This window comes from Schistocerca piceifrons, chromosome 2 (assembly GCF_021461385.2).
Source record: "Schistocerca piceifrons isolate TAMUIC-IGC-003096 chromosome 2, iqSchPice1.1, whole genome shotgun sequence".
Lineage (NCBI taxonomy): Eukaryota > Metazoa > Arthropoda > Insecta > Orthoptera > Acrididae > Schistocerca > Schistocerca piceifrons.
In genome coordinates this window covers 39,623,089-39,637,714 of record NC_060139.1, presented here as the reverse complement: position 1 = coordinate 39,637,714, position 14,626 = coordinate 39,623,089, and the positions used below count along the sequence as shown (strand labels likewise).

Below are 14,626 nucleotides of genomic sequence, written 5' to 3'. Positions count from 1 at the left end.
TGTGACGTACTTACTGATGATCCAGAGACGATTCAGCATGTGTGTGCCAATCCAGAAGTAGAAAGCGCCTAAGTATCACAATATTAAGTTGGTTAGTTTGATGCTCGCCTGGAGCCTATCATTAGCTTCCCCTGAGGGCGAAATGCACAGCGTAGCCGTTGCTAGGGAACGGCCTCTTCTGTCGTTTTTTGTTTTCTCTGCGTCAGTGTGAATATTGATAACTACAGTTCTGCTCGTTCCACTCAAGACAGATGGCGACGGAAAACAATGGTGTAAGGCACCATGTTTAAGCTGTGGTTCCCGAAAGTGAGGGTGGGGTGCAACCTCACATCTGACAACTCGTTTTAAATACTCTAAAACCAACGTATTTCCTTCACACAAGAAAAAAACACGCTAATTTCGCAGTCAGGCTCTGGAGATATACCGAGAAACGACGGTGGAAGAGATTTGGCGCCCACGCGTCAGATTGGCTGAGCGGTCTAAGGCGCCAGATTTAAGCTCTGGTTCCCGAAGGGGAGCGTGGGTTCGAACCCCACATCTGACAATGCATTTTAAATATTCCAAAACTACCAATTTCGTACATGCGGGAAAACAAGTAAATTACGCGGGAACAGGTTCCACAGATACTACGAGAAACGGCAGTGACTATGGTGCTTGCCTTGCAAGTCTGATTGTCTGGCGGCCTGAAAGAATGGAAAGCTGTTAGGAGACATGGCTTTCAGCCACGAGGCCCGGAATCGATTCCCGGTAGCCGAACATTCTTTTGTTTGCTGAGTCTTGGTTATTCTCACGGCATTTACGATATCTTTGGGTTGTGGTTTTTGGGGTCCAAGCATCAGGCGAGCAAACGTGAACGAAAGCAGATATGTGCGTAAATGAGTGTCAGGGCAGTAATAAAGGTGGATGAGACGGTGGATCGGGTATTGGACTGCAGACGTGCCACATTGCGTAGCTCGATAGCTGAGTAAGTTAGAGCGTCGTGCTGTGAACACAAAGGCCACGTATTCGACCGCACCAAGTGCCATTTCATTTTTCTCCCCTAAAAGACAATGCTTCCTCCAGCGACACACTGCCAGGTAAATAACAAGCGATCTTCACAAGAAGTAAGGTGTCTACACGTTGCGCGATACTGTCGCCAACGGCCACACCGCGCGTAGTGCAGCGGTTCTCGTCTGTTCACCGGCGTTAGGAATCGTTGGCCGTGGTTAGTACATGGATGCGTGCTCGGCTGGGAACTCGACGTGCTGTTGCCTTCTTTCATTTTGCATTTTTCCTTCGGCTTCGTTGTTGCTTAGCAATAATTATGCGGTCCCGCACGCTGACGCCACTCTTGCCTCTCGGTACACTAAGGGGCGAATCTGTGGCCACAATAAAATGAAAGGTTCTGTCGTGTGTTTGTCGTTTTTTGGTCTCTCCCAGTCGTTTGTCGCGCCTGCCCTCTACATATATGCCCATTTCCAAGCGTCAGCTTTCGCGTCAGCCGAGCAAAGTCGACACATGGAGACACACGATGCTGAGAAACGAAAGCCGCAGACTAGCGCCCTGGCAGCACGGACTGAGACGAGGGGCGAAGGAAAACTATTCGTACCGCGACAGTTCACAGTTTCGAAGATCGCGTTTCGTTACGTGGAATACCCGTAGAAGAAAAAAGTACCTTTCGTGCGGTGGCCGGGAATCGAACCCGGATCAACTGCTTGGGAAGCAACCATGCTGACCGTTACACCACCACCGCGTTGTGCTGCGTCCCACCCACGCCTTGATGTGTCGGCTACCCTCCTGCCATCAGAGGCCGAAGGCGACGGCGCTGTAGGCGCTCAACGCCAGGGCGGAGGTGAGCACATCTGAACGCAGTGCGTAGGTGCTGCTAGGGCGATGTAGCGTAGCTAGAAGCAGAACTGACAGCCGTTGAAAAACTGCCCTTTAATTTACAGCAGGGCGATAAAACAAATATCTAATGTGACGTACTTACTGATGATCCAGAGACGATTCAGCATGTGTGTGCCAATCCAGAAGTAGAAAGCGCCTAAGTATCACAATATTAAGTTGGTTAGTTTGATGCTCGCCTGGAGCCTATCATTAGCTTCCCCTGAGGGCGAAATGCACAGCGTAGCCGTTGCTAGGGAACGGCCTCTTCTGTCGTTTTTTGTTTTCTCTGCGTCAGTGTGAATATTGATAACTACAGTTCTGCTCGTTCCACTCAAGACAGATGGCGACGGAAAACAATGGTGTAAGGCACCATGTTTAAGCTGTGGTTCCCGAAAGTGAGGGTGGGGTGCAACCTCACATCTGACAACTCGTTTTAAATACTCTAAAACCAACGTATTTCCTTCACACAAGAAAAAAACACGCTAATTTCGCGGTCAGGCTCTGGAGATATACCGAGAAACGACGGTGGAAGAGATTTGGCGCCCACGCGTCAGATTGGCCGAGCGGTCTAAGGCGCCAGATTTAAGCTCTGGTTCCCGAAGGGGAGCGTGGGTTCGAACCCCACATCTGACAATGCATTTTAAATATTCCAAAACTACCAATTTCGTACATGCGGGAAAACAAGTAAATTACGCGGGAACAGGTTCCACAGATACTACGAGAAACGGCAGTGACTATGGTGCTTGCCTTGCAAGTCTGATTGTCTGGCGGCCTGAAAGAATGGAAAGCTGTTAGGAGACATGGCTTTCAGCCACGAGGCCCGGAATCGATTCCCGGTAGCCGAACATTCTTTTGTTTGCTGAGTCTTGGTTATTCTCACGGCATTTACGATATCTTTGGGTTGTGGTTTTTGGGGTCCAAGCATCAGGCGAGCAAACGTGAACGAAAGCAGATATGTGCGTAAATGAGTGTCAGGGCAGTAATAAAGGTGGATGAGACGGTGGATCGGGTATTGGACTGCAGACGTGCCACATTGCGTAGCTCGATAGCTGAGTAAGTTAGAGCGTCGTGCTGTGAACACAAAGGCCACGTATTCGACCGCACCAAGTGCCATTTCATTTTTCTCCCCTAAAAGACAATGCTTCCTCCAGCGACACACTGCCAGGTAAATAACAAGCGATCTTCACAAGAAGTAAGGTGTCTACACGTTGCGCGATACTGTCGCCAACGGCCACACCGCGCGTAGTGCAGCGGTTCTCGTCTGTTCACCGGCGTTAGGAATCGTTGGCCGTGGTTAGTACATGGATGCGTGCTCGGCTGGGAACTCGACGTGCTGTTGCCTTCTTTCATTTTGCATTTTTCCTTCGGCTTCGTTGTTGCTTAGCAATAATTATGCGGTCCCGCACGCTGACGCCACTCTTGCCTCTCGGTACACTAAGGGGCGAATCTGTGGCCACAATAAAATGAAAGGTTCTGTCGTGTGTTTGTCGTTTTTTGGTCTCTCCCAGTCGTTTGTCGCCCCTGCCCTCTACATATATGCCCATTTCCAAGCGTCAGCTTTCGCGTCAGCCGAGCAAAGTCGAGACAAGTCGACACATGGAGACACACGATGCTGAGAAACGAAAGCCGCAGACTAGCGCCCTGGCAGCACGGACTGAGACGAGGGGCGAAGGAAAACTATTCGTACCGCGACAGTTCACAGTTTCGAAGATCGCGTTTCGTTACGTGGAATACCCGTAGAAGAAAAAAGTACCTTTCGTGCGGTGGCCGGGAATCGAACCCGGATCAACTGCTTGGGAAGCAACCATGCTGACCGTTACACCACCACCGCGTTGTGCTGCGTCCCACCCACGCCTTGATGTGTCGGCTACCCTCCTGCCATCAGAGGCCGAAGGCGACGGCGCTGTAGGCGCTCAACGCCAGGGCGGAGGTGAGCACATCTGAACGCAGTGCGTAGGTGCTGCTAGGGCGATGTAGCGTAGCTAGAAGCAGAACTGACAGCCGTTGAAAAACTGCCCTTTAATTTACAGCAGGGCGATAAAACAAATATCTAATGTGACGTACTTACTGATGATCCAGAGACGATTCAGCATGTGTGTGCCAATCCAGAAGTAGAAAGCGCCTAAGTATCACAATATTAAGTTGGTTAGTTTGATGCTCGCCTGGAGCCTATCATTAGCTTCCCCTGAGGGCGAAATGCACAGCGTAGCCGTTGCTAGGGAACGGCCTCTTCTGTCGTTTTTTGTTTTCTCTGCGTCAGTGTGAATATTGATAACTACAGTTCTGCTCGTTCCACTCAAGACAGATGGCGACGGAAAACAATGGTGTAAGGCACCATGTTTAAGCTGTGGTTCCCGAAAGTGAGGGTGGGGTGCAACCTCACATCTGACAACTCGTTTTAAATACTCTAAAACCAACGTATTTCCTTCACACAAGAAAAAAACACGCTAATTTCGCAGTCAGGCTCTGGAGATATACCGAGAAACGACGGTGGAAGAGATTTGGCGCCCACGCGTCAGATTGGCCGAGCGGTCTAAGGCGCCAGATTTAAGCTCTGGTTCCCGAAGGGGAGCGTGGGTTCGAACCCCACATCTGACAATGCATTTTAAATATTCCAAAACTACCAATTTCGTACATGCGGGAAAACAAGTAAATTACGCGGGAACAGGTTCCACAGATACTACGAGAAACGGCAGTGACTATGGTGCTTGCCTTGCAAGTCTGATTGTCTGGCGGCCTGAAAGAATGGAAAGCTGTTAGGAGACATGGCTTTCAGCCACGAGGCCCGGAATCGATTCCCGGTAGCCGAACATTCTTTTGTTTGCTGAGTCTTGGTTATTCTCACGGCATTTACGATATCTTTGGGTTGTGGTTTTTGGGGTCCAAGCATCAGGCGAGCAAACGTGAACGAAAGCAGATATGTGCGTAAATGAGTGTCAGGGCAGTAATAAAGGTGGATGAGACGGTAGATCGGGTATTGGACTGCAGACGTGCCACATTGCGTAGCTCGATAGCTGAGTAAGTTAGAGCGTCGTGCTGTGAACACAAAGGCCACGTATTCGACCGCACCAAGTGCCATTTCATTTTTCTCCCCTAAAAGACAATGCTTCCTCCAGCGACACACTGCCAGGTAAATAACAAGCGATCTTCACAAGAAGTAAGGTGTCTACACGTTGCGCGATACTGTCGCCAACGGCCACACCGCGCGTAGTGCAGCGGTTCTCGTCTGTTCACCGGCGTTAGGAATCGTTGGCCGTGGTTAGTACATGGATGCGTGCTCGGCTGGGAACTCGACGTGCTGTTGCCTTCTTTCATTTTGCATTTTTCCTTCGGCTTCGTTGTTGCTTAGCAATAATTATGCGGTCCCGCACGCTGACGCCACTCTTGCCTCTCGGTACACTAAGGGGCGAATCTGTGGCCACAATAAAATGAAAGGTTCTGTCGTGTGTTTGTCGTTTTTTGGTCTCTCCCAGTCGTTTGTCGCGCCTGCCCTCTACATATATGCCCATTTCCAAGCGTCAGCTTTCGCGTCAGCCGAGCAAAGTCGAGACAAGTCGACACATGGAGACACACGATGCTGAGAAACGAAAGCCGCAGACTAGCGCCCTGGCAGCACGGACTGAGACGAGGGGCGAAGGAAAACTATTCGTACCGCGACAGTTCACAGTTTCGAAGATCGCGTTTCGTTACGTGGAATACCCGTAGAAGAAAAAAGTACCTTTCGTGCGGTGGCCGGGAATCGAACCCGGATCAACTGCTTGGGAAGCAACCATGCTGACCGTTACACCACCACCGCGTTGTGCTGCGTCCCACCCACGCCTTGATGTGTCGGCTACCCTCCTGCCATCAGAGGCCGAAGGCGACGGCGCTGTAGGCGCTCAACGCCAGGGCGGAGGTGAGCACATCTGAACGCAGTGCGTAGGTGCTGCTAGGGCGATGTAGCGTAGCTAGAAGCAGAACTGACAGCCGTTGAAAAACTGCCCTTTAATTTACAGCAGGGCGATAAAACAAATATCTAATGTGACGTACTTGCTGATGATCCAGAGACGATTCAGCATGTGTGTGCCAATCTAGAAGTAGAAAGCGCCTAAGTATCACAATATTAAGTTGGTTAGTTTGATGCTCGCCTGGAGCCTATCATTAGCTTCCCCTGAGGGCGAAATGCACAGCGTAGCCGTTGCTAGGGAACGGCCTCTTCTGTCGTTTTTTGTTTTCTCTGCGTCAGTGTGAATATTGATAACTACAGTTCTGCTCGTTCCACTCAAGACAGATGGCGACGGAAAACAATGGTGTAAGGCACCATGTTTAAGCTGTGGTTCCCGAAAGTGAGGGTGGGGTGCAACCTCACATCTGACAACTCGTTTTAAATACTCTAAAACCAACGTATTTCCTTCACACAAGAAAAAAACACGCTTATTTCGCAGTCAGGCTCTGGAGATATACCGAGAAACGACGGTGGAAGAGATTTGGCGCCCACGCGTCAGATTGGCCGAGCGGTCTAAGGCGCCAGATTTAAGCTCTGGTTCCCGAAGGGGAGCGTGGGTTCGAACCCCACATCTGACAATGCATTTTAAATATTCCAAAACTACCAATTTCGTACATGCGGGAAAACAAGTAAATTACGCGGGAACAGGTTCCACAGATACTACGAGAAATGGCAGTGACTATGGTGCTTGCCTTGCAAGTCTGATTGTCTGGCGGCCTGAAAGAATGGAAAGCTGTTAGGAGACATGGCTTTCAGCCACGAGGCCCGGAATCGATTCCCGGTAGCCGAACATTCTTTTGTTTGCTGAGTCTTGGTTATTCTCACGGCATTTACGATATCTTTGGGTTGTGGTTTTTGGGGTCCAAGCATCAGGCGAGCAAACGTGAACGAAAGCAGATATGTGCGTAAATGAGTGTCAGGGCAGTAATAAAGGTGGATGAGACGGTGGATCGGGTATTGGACTGCAGACGTGCCACATTGCGTAGCTCGATAGCTGAGTAAGTTAGAGCGTCGTGCTGTGAACACAAAGGCCACGTATTCGACCGCACCAAGTGCCATTTCATTTTTCTCCCCTAAAAGACAATGCTTCCTCCAGCGACACACTGCCAGGTAAATAACAAGCGATCTTCACAAGAAGTAAGGTGTCTACACGTTGCGCGATACTGTCGCCAACGGCCACACCGCGCGTAGTGCAGCGGTTCTCGTCTGTTCACCGGCGTTAGGAATCGTTGGCCGTGGTTAGTACATGGATGCGTGCTCGGCTGGGAACTCGACGTGCTGTTGCCTTCTTTCATTTTGCATTTTTCCTTCGGCTTCGTTGTTGCTTAGCAATAATTATGCGGTCCCGCACGCTGACGCCACTCTTGCCTCTCGGTACACTAAGGGGCGAATCTGTGGCCACAATAAAATGAAAGGTTCTGTCGTGTGTTTGTCGTTTTTTGGTCTCTCCCAGTCGTTTGTCGCGCCTGCCCTCTACATATATGCCCATTTCCAAGCGTCAGCTTTCGCGTCAGCCGAGCAATGTCGAGACAAGTCGACACATGGAGACACACGATGCTGAGAAACGAAAGCCGCAGACTAGCGCCCTGGCAGCACGGACTGAGACGAGGGGCGAAGGAAAACTATTCGTACCGCGACAGTTCACAGTTTCGAAGATCGCGTTTCGTTACGTGGAATACCCGTAGAAGAAAAAAGTACCTTTCGTGCGGTGGCCGGGAATCGAACCCGGATCAACTGCTTGGGAAGCAACCATGCTGACCGTTACACCACCACCGCGTTGTGCTGCGTCCCACCCACGCCTTGATGTGTCGGCTACCCTCCTGCCATCAGAGGCCGAAGGCGACGGCGCTGTAGGCGCTCAACGCCAGGGCGGAGGTGAGCACATCTGAACGCAGTGCGTAGGTGCTGCTAGGGCGATGTAGCGTAGCTAGAAGCAGAACTGACAGCCGTTGAAAAACTGCCCTTTAATTTACAGCAGGGCGATAAAACAAATATCTAATGTGACGTACTTGCTGATGATCCAGAGACGATTCAGCATGTGTGTGCCAATCTAGAAGTAGAAAGCGCCTAAGTATCACAATATTAAGTTGGTTAGTTTGATGCTCGCCTGGAGCCTATCATTAGCTTCCCCTGAGGGCGAAATGCACAGCGTAGCCGTTGCTAGGGAACGGCCTCTTCTGTCGTTTTTTGTTTTCTCTGCGTCAGTGTGAATATTGATAACTACAGTTCTGCTCGTTCCACTCAAGACAGATGGCGACGGAAAACAATGGTGTAAGGCACCATGTTTAAGCTGTGGTTCCCGAAAGTGAGGGTGGGGTGCAACCTCACATCTGACAACTCGTTTTAAATACTCTAAAACCAACGTATTTCCTTCACACAAGAAAAAAACACGCTAATTTCGCAGTCAGGCTCTGGAGATATACCGAGAAACGACGGTGGAAGAGATTTGGCGCCCACGCGTCAGATTGGCCGAGCGGTCTAAGGCGCCAGATTTAAGCTCTGGTTCCCGAAGGGGAGCGTGGGTTCGAACCCCACATCTGACAATGCATTTTAAATATTCCAAAACTACCAATTTCGTACATGCGGGAAAACAAGTAAATTACGCGGGAACAGGTTCCACAGATACTACGAGAAATGGCAGTGACTATGGTGCTTGCCTTGCAAGTCTGATTGTCTGGCGGCCTGAAAGAATGGAAAGCTGTTAGGAGACATGGCTTTCAGCCACGAGGCCCGGAATCGATTCCCGGTAGCCGAACATTCTTTTGTTTGCTGAGTCTTGGTTATTCTCACGGCATTTACGATATCTTTGGGTTGTGGTTTTTGGGGTCCAAGCATCAGGCGAGCAAACGTGAACGAAAGCAGATATGTGCGTAAATGAGTGTCAGGGCAGTAATAAAGGTGGATGAGACGGTGGATCGGGTATTGGACTGCAGACGTGCCACATTGCGTAGCTCGATAGCTGAGTAAGTTAGAGCGTCGTGCTGTGAACACAAAGGCCACGTATTCGACCGCACCAAGTGCCATTTCATTTTTCTCCCCTAAAAGACAATGCTTCCTCCAGCGACACACTGCCAGGTAAATAACAAGCGATCTTCACAAGAAGTAAGGTGTCTACACGTTGCGCGATACTGTCGCCAACGGCCACACCGCGCGTAGTGCAGCGGTTCTCGTCTGTTCACCGGCGTTAGGAATCGTTGGCCGTGGTTAGTACATGGATGCGTGCTCGGCTGGGAACTCGACGTGCTGTTGCCTTCTTTCATTTTGCATTTTTCCTTCGGCTTCGTTGTTGCTTAGCAATAATTATGCGGTCCCGCACGCTGACGCCACTCTTGCCTCTCGGTACACTAAGGGGCGAATCTGTGGCCACAATAAAATGAAAGGTTCTGTCGTGTGTTTGTCGTTTTTTGGTCTCTCCCAGTCGTTTGTCGCGCCTGCCCTCTACATATATGCCCATTTCCAAGCGTCAGCTTTCGCGTCAGCCGAGCAAAGTCGAGACAAGTCGACACATGGAGACACACGATGCTGAGAAACGAAAGCCGCAGACTAGCGCCCTGGCAGCACGGACTGAGACGAGGGGCGAAGGAAAACTATTCGTACCGCGACAGTTCACAGTTTCGAAGATCGCGTTTCGTTACGTGGAATACCCGTAGAAGAAAAAAGTACCTTTCGTGCGGTGGCCGGGAATCGAACCCGGATCAACTGCTTGGGAAGCAACCATGCTGACCGTTACACCACCACCGCGTTGTGCTGCGTCCCACCCACGCCTTGATGTGTCGGCTACCCTCCTGCCATCAGAGGCCGAAGGCGACGGCGCTGTAGGCGCTCAACGCCAGGGCGGAGGTGAGCACATCTGAACGCAGTGCGTAGGTGCTGCTAGGGCGATGTAGCGTAGCTAGAAGCAGAACTGACAGCCGTTGAAAAACTGCCCTTTAATTTACAGCAGGGCGATAAAACAAATATCTAATGTGACGTACTTGCTGATGATCCAGAGACGATTCAGCATGTGTGTGCCAATCCAGAAGTAGAAAGCGCCTAAGTATCACAATATTAAGTTGGTTAGTTTGATGCTCGCCTGGAGCCTATCATTAGCTTCCCCTGAGGGCGAAATGCACAGCGTAGCCGTTGCTAGGGAACGGCCTCTTCTGTCGTTTTTTGTTTTCTCTGCGTCAGTGTGAATATTGATAACTACAGTTCTGCTCGTTCCACTCAAGACAGATGGCGACGGAAAACAATGGTGTAAGGCACCATGTTTAAGCTGTGGTTCCCGAAAGTGAGGGTGGGGTGCAACCTCACATCTGACAACTCGTTTTAAATACTCTAAAACCAACGTATTTCCTTCACACAAGAAAAAAACACGCTAATTTCGCAGTCAGGCTCTGGAGATATACCGAGAAACGACGGTGGAAGAGATTTGGCGCCCACGCGTCAGATTGGCCGAGCGGTCTAAGGCGCCAGATTTAAGCTCTGGTTCCCGAAGGGGAGCGTGGGTTCGAACCCCACATCTGACAATGCATTTTAAATATTCCAAAACTACCAATTTCGTACATGCGGGAAAACAAGTAAATTACGCGGGAACAGGTTCCACAGATACTACGAGAAACGGCAGTGACTATGGTGCTTGCCTTGCAAGTCTGATTGTCTGGCGGCCTGAAAGAATGGAAAGCTGTTAGGAGACATGGCTTTCAGCCACGAGGCCCGGAATCGATTCCCGGTAGCCGAACATTCTTTTGTTTGCTGAGTCTTGGTTATTCTCACGGCATTTACGATATCTTTGGGTTGTGGTTTTTGGGGTCCAAGCATCAGGCGAGCAAACGTGAACGAAAGCAGATATGTGCGTAAATGAGTGTCAGGGCAGTAATAAAGGTGGATGAGACGGTGGATCGGGTATTGGACTGCAGACGTGCCACATTGCGTAGCTCGATAGCTGAGTAAGTTAGAGCGTCGTGCTGTGAACACAAAGGCCACGTATTCGACCGCACCAAGTGCCATTTCATTTTTCTCCCCTAAAAGACAATGCTTCCTCCAGCGACACACTGCCAGGTAAATAACAAGCGATCTTCACAAGAAGTAAGGTGTCTACACGTTGCGCGATACTGTCGCCAACGGCCACACCGCGCGTAGTGCAGCGGTTCTCGTCTGTTCACCGGCGTTAGGAATCGTTGGCCGTGGTTAGTACATGGATGCGTGCTCGGCTGGGAACTCGACGTGCTGTTGCCTTCTTTCATTTTGCATTTTTCCTTCGGCTTCGTTGTTGCTTAGCAATAATTATGCGGTCCCGCACGCTGACGCCACTCTTGCCTCTCGGTACACTAAGGGGCGAATCTGTGGCCACAATAAAATGAAAGGTTCTGTCGTGTGTTTGTCGTTTTTTGGTCTCTCCCAGTCGTTTGTCGCGCCTGCCCTCTACATATATGCCCATTTCCAAGCGTCAGCTTTCGCGTCAGCCGAGCAAAGTCGAGACAAGTCGACACATGGAGACACACGATGCTGAGAAACGAAAGCCGCAGACTAGCGCCCTGGCAGCACGGACTGAGACGAGGGGCGAAGGAAAACTATTCGTACCGCGACAGTTCACAGTTTCGAAGATCGCGTTTCGTTACGTGGAATACCCGTAGAAGAAAAAAGTACCTTTCGTGCGGTGGCCGGGAATCGAACCCGGATCAACTGCTTGGGAAGCAACCATGCTGACCGTTACACCACCACCGCGTTGTGCTGCGTCCCACCCACGCCTTGATGTGTCGGCTACCCTCCTGCCATCAGAGGCCGAAGGCGACGGCGCTGTAGGCGCTCAACGCCAGGGCGGAGGTGAGCACATCTGAACGCAGTGCGTAGGTGCTGCTAGGGCGATGTAGCGTAGCTAGAAGCAGAACTGACAGCCGTTGAAAAACTGCCCTTTAATTTACAGCAGGGCGATAAAACAAATATCTAATGTGACGTACTTGCTGATGATCCAGAGACGATTCAGCATGTGTGTGCCAATCCAGAAGTAGAAAGCGCCTAAGTATCACAATATTAAGTTGGTTAGTTTGATGCTCGCCTGGAGCCTATCATTAGCTTCCCCTGAGGGCGAAATGCACAGCGTAGCCGTTGCTAGGGAACGGCCTCTTCTGTCGTTTTTTGTTTTCTCTGCGTCAGTGTGAATATTGATAACTACAGTTCTGCTCGTTCCACTCAAGACAGATGGCGACGGAAAACAATGGTGTAAGGCACCATGTTTAAGCTGTGGTTCCCGAAAGTGAGGGTGGGGTGCAACCTCACATCTGACAACTCGTTTTAAATACTCTAAAACCAACGTATTTCCTTCACACAAGAAAAAAACACGCTAATTTCGCAGTCAGGCTCTGGAGATATACCGAGAAACGACGGTGGAAGAGATTTGGCGCCCACGCGTCAGATTGGCCGAGCGGTCTAAGGCGCCAGATTTAAGCTCTGGTTCCCGAAGGGGAGCGTGGGTTCGAACCCCACATCTGACAATGCATTTTAAATATTCCAAAACTACCAATTTCGTACATGCGGGAAAACAAGTAAATTACGCGGGAACAGGTTCCACAGATACTACGAGAAACGGCAGTGACTATGGTGCTTGCCTTGCAAGTCTGATTGTCTGGCGGCCTGAAAGAATGGAAAGCTGTTAGGAGACATGGCTTTCAGCCACGAGGCCCGGAATCGATTCCCGGTAGCCGAACATTCTTTTGTTTGCTGAGTCTTGGTTATTCTCACGGCATTTACGATATCTTTGGGTTGTGGTTTTTGGGGTCCAAGCATCAGGCGAGCAAACGTGAACGAAAGCAGATATGTGCGTAAATGAGTGTCAGGGCAGTAATAAAGGTGGATGAGACGGTGGATCGGGTATTGGACTGCAGACGTGCCACATTGCGTAGCTCGATAGCTGAGTAAGTTAGAGCGTCGTGCTGTGAACACAAAGGCCACGTATTCGACCGCACCAAGTGCCATTTCATTTTTCTCCCCTAAAAGACAATGCTTCCTCCAGCGACACACTGCCAGGTAAATAACAAGCGATCTTCACAAGAAGTAAGGTGTCTACACGTTGCGCGATACTGTCGCCAACGGCCACACCGCGCGTAGTGCAGCGGTTCTCGTCTGTTCACCGGCGTTAGGAATCGTTGGCCGTGGTTAGTACATGGATGCGTGCTCGGCTGGGAACTCGACGTGCTGTTGCCTTCTTTCATTTTGCATTTTTCCTTCGGCTTCGTTGTTGCTTAGCAATAATTATGCGGTCCCGCACGCTGACGCCACTCTTGCCTCTCGGTACACTAAGGGGCGAATCTGTGGCCACAATAAAATGAAAGGTTCTGTCGTGTGTTTGTCGTTTTTTGGTCTCTCCCAGTCGTTTGTCGCGCCTGCCCTCTACATATATGCCCATTTCCAAGAGTCAGCTTTCGCGTCAGCCGAGCAAAGTCGAGACAAGTCGACACATGGAGACACACGATGCTGAGAAACGAAAGCCGCAGACTAGCGCCCTGGCAGCACGGACTGAGACGAGGGGCGAAGGAAAACTATTCGTACCGCGACAGTTCACAGTTTCGAAGATCGCGTTTCGTTACGTGGAATACCCGTAGAAGAAAAAAGTACCTTTCGTGCGGTGGCCGGGAATCGAACCCGGATCAACTGCTTGGGAAGCAACCATGCTGACCGTTACACCACCACCGCGTTGTGCTGCGTCCCACCCACGCCTTGATGTGTCGGCTACCCTCCTGCCATCAGAGGCCGAAGGCGACGGCGCTGTAGGCGCTCAACGCCAGGGCGGAGGTGAGCACATCTGAACGCAGTGCGTAGGTGCTGCTAGGGCGATGTAGCGTAGCTAGAAGCAGAACTGACAGCCGTTGAAAAACTGCCCTTTAATTTACAGCAGGGCGATAAAACAAATATCTAATGTGACGTACTTGCTGATGATCCAGAGACGATTCAGCATGTGTGTGCCAATCCAGAAGTAGAAAGCGCCTAAGTATCACAATATTAAGTTGGTTAGTTTGATGCTCGCCTGGAGCCTATCATTAGCTTCCCCTGAGGGCGAAATGCACAGCGTAGCCGTTGCTAGGGAACGGCCTCTTCTGTCGTTTTTTGTTTTCTCTGCGTCAGTGTGAATATTGATAACTACAGTTCTGCTCGTTCCACTCAAGACAGATGGCGACGGAAAACAATGGTGTAAGGCACCATGTTTAAGCTGTGGTTCCCGAAAGTGAGGGTGGGGTGCAACCTCACATCTGACAACTCGTTTTAAATACTCTAAAACCAACGTATTTCCTTCACACAAGAAAAAAACACGCTAATTTCGCAGTCAGGCTCTGGAGATATACCGAGAAACGACGGTGGAAGAGATTTGGCGCCCACGCGTCAGATTGGCCGAGCGGTCTAAGGCGCCAGATTTAAGCTCTGGTTCCCGAAGGGGAGCGTGGGTTCGAACCCCACATCTGACAATGCATTTTAAATATTCCAAAACTACCAATTTCGTACATGCGGGAAAACAAGTAAATTACGCGGGAACAGGTTCCACAGATACTACGAGAAACGGCAGTGACTATGGTGCTTGCCTTGCAAGTCTGATTGTCTGGCGGCCTGAAAGAATGGAAAGCTGTTAGGAGACATGGCTTTCAGCCACGAGGCCCGGAATCGATTCCCGGTAGCCGAACATTCTTTTGTTTGCTGAGTCTTGGTTATTCTCACGGCATTTACGATATCTTTGGGTTGTGGTTTTTGGGGTCCAAGCATCAGGCGAGCAAACGTGAACGAAAGCAGATATGTGCGTAAATGAGT

At 50.4% G+C, this 14,626-nt stretch overlaps 15 non-coding genes across 15 annotated transcripts; 8 read left to right on the top strand and 7 right to left on the bottom strand.

Annotated features, from left to right (window-relative positions):
* Positions 1-460: 460 nt before the first annotated feature.
* On the top strand, positions 461-544 carry Trnal-uaa. Its single transcript has one exon. It is a non-coding gene; the product is annotated as a tRNA-Leu (tRNA).
* Positions 545-1,660: 1,116 nt separating this feature from the next.
* On the bottom strand, positions 1,661-1,732 carry Trnag-ccc. The gene has a single exon. It is a non-coding gene; the product is annotated as a tRNA-Gly (tRNA).
* A 683-nt stretch (positions 1,733-2,415) lies between these two features.
* Trnal-uaa lies at positions 2,416-2,499 on the top strand. The gene has a single exon. It is a non-coding gene; the product is annotated as a tRNA-Leu (tRNA).
* A 1,126-nt stretch (positions 2,500-3,625) lies between these two features.
* Trnag-ccc lies at positions 3,626-3,697 on the bottom strand. The gene has a single exon. It is a non-coding gene; the product is annotated as a tRNA-Gly (tRNA).
* Positions 3,698-4,380: 683 nt separating this feature from the next.
* Positions 4,381-4,464, top strand: Trnal-uaa. The gene has a single exon. It is a non-coding gene; the product is annotated as a tRNA-Leu (tRNA).
* Positions 4,465-5,590: 1,126 nt separating this feature from the next.
* Trnag-ccc lies at positions 5,591-5,662 on the bottom strand. The gene has a single exon. It is a non-coding gene; the product is annotated as a tRNA-Gly (tRNA).
* A 683-nt stretch (positions 5,663-6,345) lies between these two features.
* Trnal-uaa lies at positions 6,346-6,429 on the top strand. Its single transcript has one exon. It is a non-coding gene; the product is annotated as a tRNA-Leu (tRNA).
* Positions 6,430-7,555: 1,126 nt separating this feature from the next.
* On the bottom strand, positions 7,556-7,627 carry Trnag-ccc. The gene has a single exon. It is a non-coding gene; the product is annotated as a tRNA-Gly (tRNA).
* Positions 7,628-8,310: 683 nt separating this feature from the next.
* Positions 8,311-8,394, top strand: Trnal-uaa. The gene has a single exon. It is a non-coding gene; the product is annotated as a tRNA-Leu (tRNA).
* A 1,126-nt stretch (positions 8,395-9,520) lies between these two features.
* Trnag-ccc lies at positions 9,521-9,592 on the bottom strand. The gene has a single exon. It is a non-coding gene; the product is annotated as a tRNA-Gly (tRNA).
* A 683-nt stretch (positions 9,593-10,275) lies between these two features.
* Trnal-uaa lies at positions 10,276-10,359 on the top strand. The gene has a single exon. It is a non-coding gene; the product is annotated as a tRNA-Leu (tRNA).
* Positions 10,360-11,485: 1,126 nt separating this feature from the next.
* Positions 11,486-11,557, bottom strand: Trnag-ccc. Its single transcript has one exon. It is a non-coding gene; the product is annotated as a tRNA-Gly (tRNA).
* Positions 11,558-12,240: 683 nt separating this feature from the next.
* On the top strand, positions 12,241-12,324 carry Trnal-uaa. Its single transcript has one exon. It is a non-coding gene; the product is annotated as a tRNA-Leu (tRNA).
* A 1,126-nt stretch (positions 12,325-13,450) lies between these two features.
* Trnag-ccc lies at positions 13,451-13,522 on the bottom strand. Its single transcript has one exon. It is a non-coding gene; the product is annotated as a tRNA-Gly (tRNA).
* Positions 13,523-14,205: 683 nt separating this feature from the next.
* Trnal-uaa lies at positions 14,206-14,289 on the top strand. The gene has a single exon. It is a non-coding gene; the product is annotated as a tRNA-Leu (tRNA).
* The last annotated feature ends 337 nt before the right edge of the window (positions 14,290-14,626 follow it).